Genomic DNA, 14,315 nt, shown 5'->3' on the forward strand with positions numbered 1-14,315 from the left:
TAATCAATTGTCAGTCTCAAGATAAAAGGAGTCTAGTACTGCAAACAGAAAATCACATTGAAACACCTAAAGTGGTTAAGACCCGAAATAGATGGAAAGCTAGAGCAGGATATGAAAGTTTCCTGGAATTTTTTTTTTTTTCTTTCTTCAGCACTTTTGCATGCCCCTCAAACCTTCTGTCTTTCCCTTCTGGTTCACCCTCTCTCTGCTCTAACCACACTAGCCTTGAAAACTCAGACTCTTTTTTTTTTTTTTCTTTGAACCCCCTCCTATTCTACCTCCTGCGAAGTCTTCCTCCAGATAGTCACAGGACTGATTTCAATTAAATATCTACTCCAAAGTCATCTCTTTAGAGAAGCTTTGTAATCCCCTAGAGGAAGTAGCCATTCCCTCCCACGCGATCATTCTCCTCCTACTGTGCTTTACTCCTACCGTAGTACTTACTACTAACTTCACTGCCTGAACTTGTGATGTATACTCATTAATTTGGCTGTATTTTGTCAGGTTCCACCAAAAGGACAGAGGACCAATGTTTGTTGAAAGAATGAATGGAATCTCAGTGCTAGTATTTGAATAGTTCTTTGCCAATTCACCTTAAAGAGTTTTGTGATAGGCCAAGGGGAAAGGCAAAGTGTTTCTGAGTAACAAGGATAATGCTACAGCATTGCTCTGGTTCAAATGTGCGGCTGATGTTCAATTCTGATTCATGTATGGTTTCAAAATAGTCAAAGGCTTAGAATTAGACAAAGCAAAAGAAATACTTTTTCTTCATTTTAATGGAGAAACATGGATACTCAATATTTGGCCTCCAGGCTGTGTAAATAATGAAATGATCTAGTCCTGATATAAATATAAAAATGAAAACTGGCTTCCTTATAATTACATTGGGCAATATAAGTCGTGTACAAGACATTTATCTAAACATAAATATGCCACTTTATTTTTCTGTGAAATTTGTGGTGTTTGAACAATGAATTATTTTTTTTTCCTGTTTAAAGATCTTCATATAATTAAGAAAGAGCACTGGGTATGTGGTCTCTGTGTATGATTCTGATTCATCTCAATACTCTGGTTTCTCTGGCTTTGTGCGAAAACACTTTCATATTCAATTCATTCAACCTCAGCAAATAATATCATATACTATGTGCCAGAAGAAAACCTCCGAATCTATAGTTATATAGAGAGGGCAAAATGAAGACACTGTCTTGAATATTTACTCCACGTGGGCACTGTCTGAAATAATTTTGGGGGAATTTATTACACTAGTAAGAAAGATTAATCCAGGAAGAAGTTATTGGAGAAATAAAAACAGAATTTAATAAGATCTGCTTTCTCATTAATTGATGACCTTTAAAAATGTATATTCTTAATAAACTCATGCTACAGTATCACAACAGATTATGTGCTATGATATGAACGTGTTCCCCAGAAGTTTATATGTTGGAAACTTAACGCCCCGAATGTGGATCTAACAAGACGTGACTATTCAGGAGGGTAGAGCAGACTAAAACTGTGTGGACTAAAGCTGTTCTGTAGGGAGCAGGTTAGTAACCACGTGTTTTCAAAACAAGCTCTCTCTGACTGTCTTGATTTTTGCATGCGCGCGCTCTCTCTCTCTTGCCTTGTAATGTCTTCCAATATGTTACAATGCAGCAAGAAGGCCCTCACCATACTCTTGAGTTTACCAGCCTCTCCAGAACTACAAGAAATAAATTTTCTTTTCTTTATATGGATATTACCTATTCTATGATAGACTGTTATAGCAAAAAAAAGCTGGCTAAGATACGATGAATATCAATACGGATGGCAGCTTTGAATTTGTTGTGTCATTAGGAAAGAAGAGATTAGAAGTTAAAAGTATGCTGTGATACACTTTTTGTTTGGGAAAATAAATAATATAATTTGATACATTTCAACCAAATAGATTTTGATAGAGACAAATCCCAGAAGAAATAAGATAAGGAAAGAATGTAAAATCATAAATGAGAAAAGGAACTAATTATAAAAAATGTAAAACACAAAATACTAAATATATGTAAAATAAGTCCTCTCTACTGCAACTAATAATTGGGAGTTTATTAATCAAGAGATAATAATTTTAAAATTATTTTTAAAAACAATCCAATAATGTGATTAAAAGGGTAAGAAAGTTTGAAAGGACAGATAGCTCCTCAACCCCACCTCCTCCTCAGTGAGGCTGCAATAAAGACAAAACCCACGTATTGATGTTGGATTACTGATGGTTTTCTAGTCCCCAGCTACGCTTTTCTTCTTTGCCATATATCTGAACAATAAACAAGACTCTGCATCTCCAGCCTGGCTTCATCTTCAAACCATAATAAAATCTAGACCTCATCAATGTCTCTTCCCTGTTTAACTCCCAAATCTGAGGTCTTCTCTTGGGGAATCCTTCTACTATTTCTCTATGTGAGCAATACAGTTTATTTCTTTTCCAATGGCTGCTTAGGTGTCATTCCTCCCATCCATGATAATGGGCAGTAGAGGTTGTAGATTCAGGCTGTTCATCTTCCATCAGGGGATTCTGGGTACCCAGTAAGACAGAGAGTTTCTCAATCACACTATCTAAAATTTCAGTCTATTCCTTACAACCCTTTTTCATCTTTACTGCTTTGTTTTTCAACAGCACTTAGCTGCTATACAACATATAATATGCTTTTACTTCATAATCTATTGGGTTTTTCATAATCTATTTTTATATATTTTTTCCCACCAAAATATAAGCTCCGTATAAGCAGATCATCACCTATTTCTTTTTATCTAGAACTCTAGAACTAAAACACTGACTCACAGTGAACATCCAATATCTATTAATTGCAATAATTAAAAGGATGCATGAGAGGACTATAAACCAAAAGAAAGTGTTCAGAGGAAACACATATATAAGATCAAAATATTATAAGGAATAAACTGACAGAAGAAATTATAGACCAAGAAGATGTAACAATCATGACGCAATTATGAATCTTTAAATACAGAAATCTTTAAATACATGAATCAACATGGAATAAATTGCTGAGATGAATAGACGTCAGTACTTTTAATGAAAGAGGGCAACATAACCCTCTTTAAAACTAATATGTTGAGAAGACAAAAAAGAGTATTCAACGTTTCAGTAATGTAATAATTTACTTGTATAGATCATTGAGATAAAAAGAAAGAACATTTAAAAACACCCAAGATACGGAACACAAAAATTTTTAAGCAGATTTGCAAAATTTATAAAGAAAAACCAGAAGAAATCCACATGAGATTCTAAACAACATCACATAGTCTATGTTTTTGGTTGACACCATAAATCAGAAATAATTACAAAATAATAATTGTTTTTGAATCTCATATTTCTGGGACAGCTAAAGCATGCTACAAAACTGTTCATGAATTGGGAGTAAAATTATAACTGAATTCATAGAGCTTAATTAAAATAACATATAAAATAATAAACTACGGTGAAGTAGTATTTATAGGAAAATATACACATTTGTTAAAAACAAAAGAATATTGATAATAAATAGAAAAAGCATTCAAATCAGTAAGTTAGGAAAAAAGCAACAGACTACACCCAAAGAAATAATAAAAAATAAAATAAGAACGAATAAATAAAATAACTAGAGGAAAAATAGTAACACAAATATAAATGATTAAAACTTAAGATAGTTTTTTCAAAGTGTTGGTAAGTTAAACAAACAAATGGTCTCCCTCTTACAAAAAAAAGATTAATCACTACATGTGCAATATAAAAGGAGGAATCAATGTAGGAAAACATAAAGACTCAAAAGATAATCTAATACTACCATGAAAATTATATGATAATTTAAAACTATGGATTAATAAATATAATTTGGGGAAATACTGACACAAGAAGAAATAGAGAACTTAACTAGATCATTAATTATTAGAGAATTAAAAGTAGCAAACAAAAACCTCTCCTTTTCTTACCTTCCAGCACAAGAGCCACGAAGATGGTTTTACTGGTAAATCTTACCAAACTCTGAAAGAATAAATAATTTTTATATCAGGTAAGATAATTCACAAGAAGGGAAGGTTGTCAGGTTTGTGTTAATAGAATGGTTTAATCTTGTATTGAAACCTGTTGAAAGTAATAGAAGAATAAAAATCATAACATCAATTTCCCTTATTGACACAAATGCAAATTTTCTTGATAAATAAAATACCAGGTAATTCAATATTCTTAAATTATAGTCAAATAATACTTAAACCAGAAATGCTAGAGTTATTCAATCGCAGCGTATTTATCAACAAGGTCATTTACTTCATAAAAAACTACAATAAAGGAAAGTAATATAGATTTTTAAAAAATTATTATGAACACCCACTTACATTCGAAGGTCCTAGAAAAATTATTAAAAGGCAATTTCCTTAAACAAATAAAAGATAGTTCTCAAGTTTTATAGCACACATTGCATTTAATGGGGGAATTTTTGAAATATGGTTTTTAATATTGAAAGTAAGTTAAGGATGGTTATTATTACCACTACTGGGCAATATAACCCTCAGCATCAGGGAAAAAGCATTCAAGAAATTTAAATTAAAAAAAAAAAGAGTTCAAAAAAAGACAAACAGCCTCATCATTACATAGAAAATCCTGGAGAATCAGTGAACAAACTATTAGAACTATTGCAAGAGTTAAGTCAATGCTGATACAAGATCAACATAAGAACATCCCCAAGGCCTCTCTACTTCCACAATAAATCAGAAATACAACAGAAGATATAAATACAGTTTGCAATCACAAAAATATAGACTCAGAAATAGGCAATTCTATTAAAGGACAAAAAATAATTCTTGGTTAAATGGAAAGATACATTATGTTCATGGTTCATCCTATCATTACAAAATTGCCAATTCTCTCCAAATAAATCTATATATTTAAATGTAATTTCAATTAAAAATCCAAGCAGAATTTTGAAAGAAACTTAGTAACGGATGCTAAAATTTGTGGAGGAATAAACAAACAGAAATACCTAGGGAAAAAAGATTGGGATCCCACCCTGCTCTATCTTTTCCACCAGTTTTACTTATTATGGTGGTGGTTTCATCACTTGGGCCCAGGTTTTGTTTCACTTTCTCCATTGTTCAGAATTCTGCCACCTGCCCAATTCCTTTTTCCAATCTCCAGAATTAGGCGAGGCAGCAGGCAGCCTATGCTTAGTTTACTGTCTGATCTTCTCCTTTGTAACATTTAATATAGTATTAATTTCATTCCCACGTATCCATGTTGTTCTCTTTCTACAGTGTGGGTTGTCACTCTCAAGTTCTTTATCTTCTTTTCAAAGTATAAAATTTTAAACATTCTCGGATTTTTTTAAAGCAGATACACAGACTTGTGTGGCTCCAACTGACAAGATCTTTGCTGCCACCCACAGCAAACTCTTCCCTGGAGAAGAGGGTTATCTGAGGGCCAGGAAGACAACACCAGCATTTTCTTCTTTGTAGCCCGAGCTCTCTAAACACACTTCAAAATGTCACAAAATAAAGAAGAAAAAATCCTTAGCAAACAAAGCTCCCCATTACAGTATCTCTGCCTGCTTCTTTCCCCTTATCTTTTTACTCCCTGAGTTTCACATTATCTCAGAGATATATGTAACTGTGTATGATGCGGTTGATAGTTTCTGAATCTCATCTCTAAAACAAAGGGTTTTACTATGTTGTTCCACAGGTTTAAATTTCTATAATCCTATATCATAACTGCATATGGAGTGCACATGGAATTCATGAGACAGATTTATATTTGATCTTCCCATCATGGCTTTTAGGTATATGTATGATGAAGGCAAAATTGTAAATAAACTCATTTTACAGTAACTATACATTTATAACTGCTAATTCTTTCTGTCTTCTTACTTTGTCTCCAACCAAAGTAATTTCAAGGGACTTTTCAACTGCCTTTGTTACAGGATAGCATAAAAATAACACGCAAACTATTTAATGAATAACAAATTTTAGCACAGCATTAATCTATAAACACACTCAGCATGTGTTTCTTATTGTAACAGTTTCAATATCGGTTGTAAATATTTGATCCGGGTTTTTATGAAAGACTTTCAGTCTCCCGTAACAGTCTATCACCTGGGCTTCTTTAATTCAGACTGTTACCATATCCAGATGTTCTCCTCAGTTCTCTTAAAGCATATATTCTATTGAAGTACTTCATTCCTGACATCGCAATTAGTTGAACTATGAATACAATTTTGTTCAGTTTCTTCTTAAAACGTCTGGTATTTATATAAATTTGGGGAGAAACAATTCTTGAAACTACACTGTGCATAACTACTAGATTTAAAAAAAATAGAGGAGCAGGTAGAATCTCTCTCTATTAGAGCATCAGTTCTGTATATATATTTTTATTTAAAACTTAAAGCTGTCCGAGGGAGAAGTGAGATCACCCACTGTACTTTGAAATATAACTCTAGGCTACCACAGAAGAAACAATGCTTGAGATCTTTAAGTCCTCTCTAGACATACAATTGAAACAATACTTTTTATAATTTGACAAAGAAACAAATGCTACACTTACAATAACAATTGAGAGGGGGTGGAAAACCCAAAAGCAACATGGACTAATGTGTAAACTGCCTGTTCTTTAGTTGTTAAATCATTTTTTATTGACAATAAAGTTGTTGTTTTTTTTTTTTTTGAGACAGAGTCTCACTTTATCGTGGCAATTTTTAAAGTTATATGATTTTTAATTGCTAATTACTACTAATTTAGTTTTTCTTAGTAGTTATGGGCTATTTAATTGTATATGGGACTCAAAGTTTTAGATAACTTAGATACTCAGATTCATAGTTATTCTAGCATTGGCGTACACTTTTAATTAGAGCAGCTGGGTTTTGTTACATTCTTTAAAAAATAATAGCTGCTTCAATATTCCCATCAAGTTCTCGAATATAGTCTGAATTTATTTATTGGTAAGTTTCTCACTTTATTTTATGAATATATAAGGACATGATGTTTTTCCTAATAGTTATTCTTTTCTTGGAATACAAGAGAAATTCAAGACTGAATTATTAATTTATTTTAAAAGTAACACTGCTAATGAAAGAGAAAATACATGTAAAAATATGTAGTATGAGAAGGAACTAAAAATGACCTGAATTTCTTTACCTGCTGTGCTAAATTTATGTCTTTATTTCTTTTAATGTATCAGAAGACTATCAGAGATTTTCTTTCCACTGATTTCCAAAACATTCCCAAAAAGTTAAATGAAAATTTTAAATCAGCATTGTCACAATATTGTCTAATACCCTCTAGCATAGGAAAATGAAAAGTCTATATCTGTTTCATCATATTTTATTCTTTTTTCTTCCCCACAACCCCATGCAAGCCTTGACATACTTTCGCAACTAAATTTTAGCTACCTATTTTTGTGGTATTGAAATATTTATATTCTTTTTTTATATTTTCATTTTGATGCACATTTATAAACAGAAGTAAATCATAATAAGATGAAAGGATAACTAAATTAATGAGACTCGTTTTGAAGAGACAATGCAAAATTATTTTTCTGTAATACAAATTTTAATGTATATAAAATATGATCAAATTTTGTTCTCACCATGAATTATATGAAAACCTTAATTACAGTTTTTGAAATAAAGATACAATGTCATGAGTTGAAAGAAAAAATACTCTTCAATAAAGAAAGTGAATTTGTACAAATAAATCTTTTTATAAAGATTAGCATTCAAGGTAACAGTGGAAATAGAATTTTATGGGCTAATTTTTTTTTCCTATTCGTACGCTTGATGTTATTCATTTTAAATATCTTGACAGATAAAAGATACTCTAATTTTTGATGGCATCATTCTCTTCTAATCTAGACTAGATGAAAAGGGAGTTGAGAGAGTTCCTGCGTTTCTTAAGAGAAAAATCATTTTAAGATGACTGAAATAATAGCTTTCAAAATGTCTAAATGTCTACTCCTTAAGGCATCTATCATGAATGGAACATTAAGTTATAATGAGAATCTAGTATTGAAACCCACTATGGTTACCTTAACAACGAGTTTCCCCCCTCCCAAAATAAAACCTGAAGAAAAAGCCATGTATTTAACTGGTAAGTTATCTACATGATATTTAACATTCAGAACGTTTATAACATGCATATATGTAAAAAAAATCTCTGTAATAAAGATGTATATGGAAAAAACTAAAGTCAATATTTTATTTCATTCATTCCTTTGCTTGGTAAACACACATATAGGCACAAAGGTTGCATATCCCTACTCAGAAAATGTTTAAGCATCAACATGGTGCCACAAGTGAAAAATTCAACATCTGACCTCATGTGATAAGTTACAGTCCAATGAAATTAAAACTTTGTCTCATGCTTGAAGTTATTAAAAATATTATATAAAATTATTTTCAGGCTATGCATTCAAGTTGTATATGAAACATAAATGAATTTTACAGGTTCCATCCCCAACATATCTCATTATGTGTAAAAAAAAAATTCCAAAATCTGAAAAAATTCAAGACCCCAAACACTTCTGGTTCCAAGTGTTTTAGATAAGGGATACTCAACCTCTACTTACCACAGCACCCTTCTGAAAAATATTATATATGTTACCAAGAGGTTAGAAAATAAAGTGGAAGAAAATGATCTATTAATATAGAAACAAGAAAATAAAATAACTGTGAATAAAATTAACAAGATATGTTCAGCAGTGACATGAAAATAATTTTAAAATATTGAGAGAAAATACAATATGGTAAATGACACTTTTCTAAATTATAAATTCAATTTAATGGCAATAAAATTATTAGCTGCAACTTTGTCCAAACATGACGAGTTTATTTTAAAATAAATGTTAAAACTTATTTTAATAACATGTAAAAATAGGTACTTCTAAAAACTTAATAAGGAAAGGGGACTCACTCTGCTACATAATATTTATTATAAAGCTGTAATATTTTAAGTAGTTTGATCCTGAACAAAAATGATCAGTAGCATAGATAAGAATCCAAATATATGCCCCTATGCAGATGGAAAGGCATTATAGGATAAATGTGCCATTTCTAACATCTGGAAGCAAGATGGATTTAATATTTCTTTTTATTGTTTGAATTATTTAGCTGGGTGTGTGTACTAATTTTAAAAAATAACATATGTATATTATTTTCGGAGTGTTTATATACGTAGAAGACAAACACATGTACATATATAAAAGACACATATATAAAATATATGTATACTATATGAAACAGAAAATAGCACATGTATACATACATGTGTGTCTGAACATTTGTATACATATACGTATATGTGTGTTCATACATAGCATATACATATTTACACATATGTGTCAAAGAAGAATATCCAGGTGCAATGGCTGGCACTACAGTTCCTGTTAGTCGGATGGCTGAGGTAGGAAGATGGCTTGAGCCCAAGAGTTCAATTCTTATACATGTGATATGTTGTTTTAAGGTAATATGCTTCTAGTTTTTATTTGGTAGGTTTGGGGGATATTTTTTCTTTTTTGCTTCAAGAAAATGGTACATCAAGACAATATAATATTAAACTCAGGATGTGGATAGCAGAAGAAGCTTCAGAAAGAATAACATTTCATCCTTTTCCATTTTCCATTGAATTTATGTGCAGAAAAAAATTCTGAAAAAAATCAATAAGAAAATTCTACCTAAACTTTACTTAGAAATTCAGATGGTATTAAATACTATAGTTAATTTAGACAACAGATTTAATCTTTTTTAAACAACTGAATTTTAAAAATAAATTTAAAATACCCTTTCTGCAATGACAAGGTTTGTATTCTGGAATCAGAAAACAAATAAAAACAAAAGTATTTTGACAATGATTTAAGTCAGTAGCATGTCTAACAAAAAGATTTGTTAGAAATAATAATAATGACAACACTTAACTAAACAAAGGTAGATGGAAACTCTTTGTCTTAAAAAAAAAAAAAAGAAGAAGCAAGGAATTATGCATTGTTACTAAAAGTCAACTAAAAATGCAAAAAAAAAAAAAGAGAGAGAGAGAGAGAGAAATAGTAAGTAAATACATTGGGAAAAATAACCAAGTCAACTGACTCTTCTGACACAAAAATTACGAATAGGTAGAAAGAACCTACCCTAATTTCATGGAGTTTAATTTTCAAATGGGATTTAGATTAGTGGTCTTCAAGATCATATACTGTTGGACAAACTGAGCTTTCTGTTTTAAGAGAAAGGGACTTATTTGAAAACAGAGTCCTCTTACACATGTTAATGAATTATAAACGAATCAGAAATATATGGATTGACTTTCCCTCCAACATCACATGGCCTGCAAGTTAAAGGACAATCCCTTCAGGCTACATGTTTTAGCAAACCTACAGCAAACTGAAATAGAATTAAGATGTCAAAAATCCCGTGGCCAAAAGTACCCATCCCTGACTCAAACACAACACCATGGTCATAAAATTCTATATACGCTACCCACAAAGGAACAGCACAGAAAGTGCCAACGTTTACCAGAAGGTGAACTGTACTTCTGCAGGACACTCAGAGGCTGCCTACTTTCTCTTCCAAAAGCAGATTGTATTTATAAGATTCAAGGAAAACATTTATCAAAGCATCAATGAGTAAAGTACATCATGTACACAAAGAAAAATTACAGCATGAAATTCCGATGTGAAAGACAGCCATAACTCAGTTCTCTATTAAGGTGCCTTTCTCTTTATTAACACCCATTTCCTGCTCCTTCATTGTAGACTCACATTACCCTTCCTTACACACACACACACATACACACACACACACACACACACACGATGTGCATTTTTACCTTATTTAGGATATGTCATTTCAACGATTCTGGTGATGTGGTATCTTTGCAATACATCAACTTAACTAGGTTGATCTACATGTTTTAGAATGTGTTTCCCTCTATTGTTGCCTTAGAGGGTCCAAGAGAGATTCTTAAGGGAGATTTTTGAAAATGGAATGAAGCAGAAATCATTTTGTTGCCCAACTATGTGTTGCTTATCTTCTGGCTCAACTCATGGGTGTGAGGTAGTAGCCAGGTCTGCAGCTCCCCACCTGGCATACACATGGATTGTCCTTCAGCATTTCCAGCTTCTGGGGCTGGTGTGTTCAGCTCCATGATAAAGAACCCTGAGCTTTGCAGGATACCCAAACCTTCAAGGTTAGAGGCATTTCTGTGCAAACGCGTGGGTCTGATCTTGTTCTTCCCCAGTGAGCATCTCTGAGTTTCTGGCTTATTCTTTTCCTCCTGAGCTTTACAGGCATTTTTCTTTCCCTCTGCCTTTCCTGAGGACTTCAAGTTGCATCATCAAACATGACAACAACATCTTCACATAGGCTGTTTGGCTCCCACAACTGCTTTAGGTTAAATCTCTGTAACAAATTGGTTAAACTCGCATACCCAACCACATATGCACACACACATACCACCTAGTGATTCTGCTTCTGGTATCCAACCTTGAATAGCACAGATATTCAGAACTTAAGGTCACTGGAGGCAAAGGGGTAATAAATTTGAGAATCAGAAAGCCCCACAAAGGATCTTACCAGAGTTGTATGCACTGCTTATTTTCAGGTTCAGCTTTGAAAATGCCTAATGCAACAAATATTTCTTCATATATGGAGGTTTATTAAAGTGTTCTTGAATTTCAGATCAGTATATTTGGTGTCAAATGAAAAATCCTAACTTAACTATCTTTGGCCAAATCAGAATCCATTGAGTTGGGTAAGCAAATGATAGGAAAGGTAGAAAAACTAGAAATAGGAACTGAAATGCCATCTGAACTTTCACCGATTTCTAAATTGTTTCTCCCTGTTTCAACTTTGGTCTTTTATGTCAACATTTTGACAAAAGATTCAAATAAGACAGTGGCATTTCTAGGCTCTACTCACTTAGGTATAACTCCAGAAAAGAAAAGGGCTCTGTCAGCTCCTACTAAAAAATTTCCTAGTGGAGGCCTAAGACTCGGGTAAAGAAGAGGAAAGGGACTAAGTACTAGTTAGCAGACCCTAGTAGAACCTCTGTAAGTTGACCACCTAAGGGACTATTGTAATAAACTTGTCAACACACATAAGGAGATGGTTGACATAAGGAACTAGGCCCACCGTACTGAGACGTACACGTGGTGCACGTACGGTCTATGTCCAGTCAAATAAAGGAGGTGTTCAAGGTCAGGAGGTGGTCAAGAATGGAGGTTTTACTATATATGATTCAAGAAAGAGGTATATTTCCTCAAATAAGCAAAGCTATGTCTACCAGGAGAAGGAGGGGCCACAGAATTAAAAAATAAGACTACAGATAGCGATAACACTGGGTTAGTTCTGATCATGTTGTGCAAATTTCCTTCAAGTTTTTGCTTATTTTCTCTCTCATAGAGGAATGTAGTATAAGACATGCCTTATCTGGAATGACAGGATTATACACGACAATGCAAACATTAAAAGGGGGTCATGGCTAATGAATTACTGTCAGTTTGGTGGGAGGTCTGTGCTAATGTCTATTGGGCTCCCTTGTTCAACATATTTATTCATCATTAGAACCAGGCCAAGGATATGTACTTATTAAATTTACGGCCAACAGGAACCTGAGAGGGACAGAAAATATGCTTAATGATAAAATCCAGATCTAAAAACACAGCAGAAGTCTAAATAATTGTCCACAGTTAACCAGTTAGAAACCAGAAGTCATAGAGTATTTAAGACTTTAATTTGTTTCAAGACCAAACAATCAATAAAAACAAAACAAGTTTAAAACACAGCAGCTCTTGCTTAATGGGAGCACTAGAAGAAATATTTAGAAAGTGTGATTTTACATGTTTTTCTCTTCCTTTTTCTTTCTATAATCTACTCTCTTTCTACTCTCTTGCCCATACTCAAAGAATATGGGTCTGGTTGAATTTAACATTAAAATTGAGCCATATACAAGCTTGAATTGCAGCAATTACCAATCAAGATAAAGATTTTTTCTAAGTCTGATTCTATCATTCTTGGAGCTTATAAATTGAGAGATGATTTTTTATAATTTCATTTCCACATATAATACATTTGAAGAAATTGATGGGAGGTAATAAATGAGTCGATGGTTAAATCCTTTAAAATTTCAGTTTCACATGACTTTTAATAGATTCTATATGTATTATATGTATAAATATGTTTTCACACCTTTATTTGCAGAGTTGTAAATTAGACTTAATTCTAGTACTATGCTATATCTCCTAGTCCAGTAATTGTGGCTATCATGACTTGGTAACTAAGTTCCAGCTGAAAATTTATATGGGACTTTCTTAAATGACCCTTTTCTAGTCAATGGTTATGGCTTAATGTGAAAAGCATGTAATTACATATAAGAAGTGTGATTACAGTCCTCTGACTTGTGTTGGGAAACGAGACTGAAAACATTTAAATGCTGTGATACCCATGCTCAGGGGAGGTTTGGAAGCTCTATGCCCCTCCCCCCTCAATGTCTCACCCTAGGCATCTCTTCCATGAGGCTGTTTCTGTGTTGTGTTATTTACAATAAAATTGTAACCATAAAAAAAAAAAAAATGCTGTGATACAAAGCTGAGAAACAATGCCTGGGAGAAATCATTTGTGGTCCTGACATATGCTGGAGTTTATGGTGGTTTTTACACCCTGAAGCATTACCTCATTACCATCTGCTCACAACTTTCAACTCTCACCTCTGACATTGTTCAGTGAGGCAATGGGAATGTGCCTGGGCTGCCCAGATCCTGTGAAACTATTACAGAATTGAATGTTGTCTGCAGACCTATCTCCAAAGCTCAAATCTCATCGGGAAAAGACATCTATTCAGAGTAGATCTTTGGCACAGTTTAAAGAAAAATCTGGGTGAACAGAAGGTCAAAGAGATAGCTACATATGTTAAATAAGAGAGCTTGAAAATGAATATGAAATTAAATATCACAAGGAAACATGAGAGACATAGCTGAGGAATGATAATAAATGGAATAAACTAAAGAAGTAAAATGGAGTCAACATAATAGGACCAAGTGCTAATGAAGCATGAGAGGCCACAGTGCCAGGATGCCTGGGCATTATTATCGATAGACAGAGTTGAGAAGAAAGACAGCATTAGATTGTAGAATGGTATTTTCTGCTACGAATGTTCTGTTCAGAGTTCTTTGTTAAATCTGAGTGTGCTTTACTTATTACCTAGTGATCCCTTCTGCACACACATCGAATGTGTATCTACTGGGTACATGGAACTATACCAGAAACTTAATAGGAAGTGAAAAAAATACAAGACATTATCCTGCCACATCCTACAATCTA

The sequence above is a fragment of the Nycticebus coucang genome, chromosome 13 (genome assembly GCF_027406575.1).
Source record: "Nycticebus coucang isolate mNycCou1 chromosome 13, mNycCou1.pri, whole genome shotgun sequence".
Lineage (NCBI taxonomy): Eukaryota > Metazoa > Chordata > Mammalia > Primates > Lorisidae > Nycticebus > Nycticebus coucang.